Below are 4,279 nucleotides of genomic sequence, written 5' to 3'. Positions count from 1 at the left end.
TATCGAAAATGGTGTAGACAATCCCGCCATCCAACCACTTGATGATCTCCTTTTTGACAACCTCTTGCATGGCTTCATTGAGTCTCCTTTGATGTTCAATAGATGGTTTGGCACCTTCCTCCAAGTTAATATTGTGCATGCAAAAAGCGGGGCTCATCCCCCTAATATCCGTCAATGTCTATCCAATAGCCTTCTTCCTCATTTGTAGCACCGCCAATGTATAGTCTACCTGCACGTTAGTCAAACAAGAGGAAAGAATAACCAGTAAAGTAGAAGAAGGGCCAAGAAATTCATACCGAAGATGTGGAGGCAATGGCTTCAACTCCAAGATGGGAGTTCCTCAATTGAAGGCTTTATTGGAGGAGTTGTCCTATTTTCAAGATCCAAGGACAATTTGTGGGGCTCATAAGTGTACAACCCCATTCCTTGCAAAGAGTTCACATATTCCAAGTATACCCATTACCAAAAAATATACGTCACTTTGGACACATGCGCATAGCCGCCGCGCATGGCTATAGGTCAACCAAAAAAAAGAGCTCAAACCCTCCATCTCTTCATCATCAAAGTTGAGCAAGACGGCCTCCAATGTATCATCAACATTCATCACAGCACTTGTTTCATCCACAATCACATTGGTCACCAAGTTCACAGAAGAGCACACCTCATTACAATTGGGTTGCCTCATAGACTTACACACATAGAAAACCACTTTTTCATCACCAACCCGGAAGGTAAGTTCTCCGGCTTCAACATCAACTGGAGCCTTCCCCGTAGAAAGGAAATGTCTCCCAAGAATAATCAGTACCTCATATTCAACCTCACAATCAAGAATGACAAAATCCACCAAAAGAATGAATTTATCAACACGAACCAATACATCCTCAATTACTCCCAATTGTCTCTTCATGGTAAGATTGGCCATTTGTAATCTCATAGATGTGGGTCTTGGTTGCCTAATTCCTAAAGTTTTAAAAACTGAATAGGGCATCAAATTGATACTTGCCCCAAGATCACAAAGAGCTTTAGCAAACTCGGCACTTCCAATGGTACAAGGGATTGTGAAAGCACCGGGATCTTCCAATTTGGGAGCCATTGAATGCACAATTGCACTCACTTGATGAGTCATTTTTACAGTTTCACAATTCATCGACCGCTTCCTTGTCACCAAATCCTTGATAAACATTGCATCCGGGCATTTGCTCCAAGGCTTCAACCAATGGCACATTTATGGATAAACTCTTCATCATGTCAATGAACTTTTTGAATTGATTCTGCCATTTTGCTTGGCTAGCCTTTGAGGATATGGAGGAGGAGGCCTAGGCATTGGTGCCTTAACCTTTTGCACTACCGGTTCCGGTATGTCAACAATGTGAAATGTGATCCCTAGACGGGTTCACTTCCTCTTGAGTCTCTTCCACATTGTCATCATTATCAATCCGCACTTCATCATTTGCTTGAACCACATTGTTCGGGGGTCTCATCTTCTTATACCACTTGCTCTCATTCACAAGTTTCCTTTGACTTGAGGTGGGTGCATCCCCACCTTTTCCACTCCTTGTAGTAACGGCCATGGCATGTCGGTGTTGTTCCCACCCTTTGGGTTCACTACCGTGTCACTTGGTAGTGCCCCCTTAGGACGAGTGTTTAGAGCTTGAGAGATTTGCCCCATTTGAACTTCCAAGTTGCGATTTGATGTGTTGTGTGAGGCTAGTTGAGCATCGGAGTCGGCATTATTCTCCATCATTTGTTTGAACATATTCTCAATTCGTCCCATCTCATTATTGGAAGAACTTGGACCATGGGAAGGATAAGGAGGCGGGTTGCTCAGTTGTTGATACATCGGGGGACTTTGAAAGCCCGACCCTCGATTGCCTTGATTATTGTTCCATCCCCCTTGGTTGTTGCCTTCCCAATAGCCTTGGTTGTTTCCACTCCAATTGCCTTGGTTATTTCCACCGCTCCAATTTCCTTAATTGTTGTTATTATTCCAATTCCCTTGATTGTTGCCACCACTCCAATTACCTTGATTGTCAGAATTCCAATTACCTTGATTACCTTGAGGTCCCCATTGTTGTTGATTCGGGACTTGAGAGTTGTTTCTTTGCCCTTGAAAGTTGTTCACGTATTGCACTTCCTCCTCTTGTTCATTGTAAGATTCATCTTATCAGACCCACTATCTTCTTGCACATAGTTCTCCACATAGTTTTGCACTTGTGGACCCTTGGGCCTTCTCTTGTTCACCATCATACTAACTCCTTCCATGGCATTGACTTTCTTAGGACTTTGAACTTGTTGAAGTTGAGCCTTGGCTAATTGATTCATTGTGGTGGTTAACTCGGCAAGGGCTTGCCCATGATCATGCAATTCTTTATATAGGTGAATCACGTTCAGATCACCTTAAGGAACAATTGCCCTACTTTGCCATGCCGATGAAGTATCCGCCATTTCATCTAAAATCTCACAAGCTTCTGCATACGGCGTTGTCAAGAAATTTCCACCGGCAAGTTGATTGACCACGCACTGATTGGTAGTATTGATCCTCCGATAGCAAGTTTGTTGAATCATAGCCTCCGTCCTGTCATTATTGGGGCACTCTTTCACCGTTTTTCGGTACCTCTCCCATATTTCATGCAACGTCTCATTGGGCTCTTGTTTGAATGCTACAATCTCGTCTCTAAGAGTACCCATATGCCTGGGAGAAAAGAACTTGGAAATGAATTTCTCCGCCAACTCATCCTATGTATGGATGGAATGGTTTTGCAATCTCTCAAACCAATCCAAGGCTTTCCCTCGTAGAGAGAAAGGAAATAGCCTCAACCTTAAATCATCCTCGGAGACGTTTGTCTGTTTACTCCCCCAACAAGTGTCCACAAACCCCTTCAAGTGTTTGTATGCATTTTGACTCGGGGCTCTGGTGAAGAATCCCCGTTGCTCTAGCAATGTGAGCATTACATTCGTGATTTGAAAGTCCACGTCCTAATGTAGGGCGGGACTATGGCACTTGCATACCTTTCATTCGACAACACCAGGTGTGGAGCCGCTCTCGGTGGAAGTGGGGGTGGAACTGGGACGTTGTCTTGAGGCGATCGACCTCTTTTATTTTCTTGAGGTTCAGGAGGAACCTCTTCAACTTGGTCATCTTTAGCGTCCACATCCCCCAAAGGCATGTTTCCGAGTTGACCATTGTTGAGGGCCATTGTTTCACCTACAATTGATTCACAAAAATCAGTAACACGGAAGGAAAAGAAGACAATTCACACACAAAACCAAATATATAGCTAACTCCGTTTTTAGCTCCCCGACAACGGCGCCAAAAATTGATCTCGTCCAAGTTCACACCTCAATTCAAGGTTATGAAACGGTTGATTGCAATAGTAATACCCAACAAGGAGTCGGGATCGAATTCCACAGGGAGCTATATGTGGGATTTAGGAGTATAGATTGCAGTGTATGAGTATCAATTATCTAAATTTACACTTCCACAAATTGGTGTTTGTTCTATCTCTATTCTAATCTAAGATTGCAAGATCAAGAAATGAAACTAAGAAATTGTTTTTTTGTTATTGTGTTTCAAATGATATAAAAGGTCTAGGGCTATGACCTTCACCTAGGTGTTTTTCTAACGGGTTGTACACTTTAAAGCTTGGTTTATTGGTCGGGGTGTATTATAGATATCAACACTCGAGTACCCACTCAATACCTCTCGATCAGAGAGTGATTTTGCCCAATTTGGCTTTCTCAAGTCCAAATGGATATTGAACAAAACGGTTGATACAAAGCTCAAGTCGGGTTTTACTATCTCTAGGTTCAACCCTTTAATTGGCACTATCAATCTCTTGATTTACCCAATTTCATGTTAGCCAAATTTTCCTAGACTAAGTCTCTCTTTCTCAAGTAGAGACCAAGTCAAATAGGCATAAACTAATGTTCGCAATCATTAATTCTACAATTAAAAGCAAGAACAAGGCTAAATAATAAACAACCAACCATAAACAAGCAATAAATAAAACACCCATTAGGATTACACTCTAGGGTTGGGTCACAACCCTAATAAAAATCTATCTACTCATGTTTAAGATAGAAGAAATAGAAGAAGAAATGGTAATTAAACCCATATTGGTAAGTAAAATAATCAAATCTATATTCAAAAAGCTCAAAATAGCAAAAATTACTAAAGAGAGTAAAGAAAAACGTCTACTGTAGCTGCTCATGTCAAAACTTGACCTAAAAAAGTGAAACTCTTCTATTTATATATGGCTGGAATTTTCGGACAAAAATG

This window comes from Nicotiana attenuata, unplaced genomic scaffold (genome assembly GCF_001879085.1).
Source record: "Nicotiana attenuata strain UT unplaced genomic scaffold, NIATTr2, whole genome shotgun sequence".
Classification (NCBI taxonomy): Eukaryota; Viridiplantae; Streptophyta; class Magnoliopsida; order Solanales; family Solanaceae; genus Nicotiana; species Nicotiana attenuata.
This window is presented reverse-complemented; position numbering follows the sequence as displayed.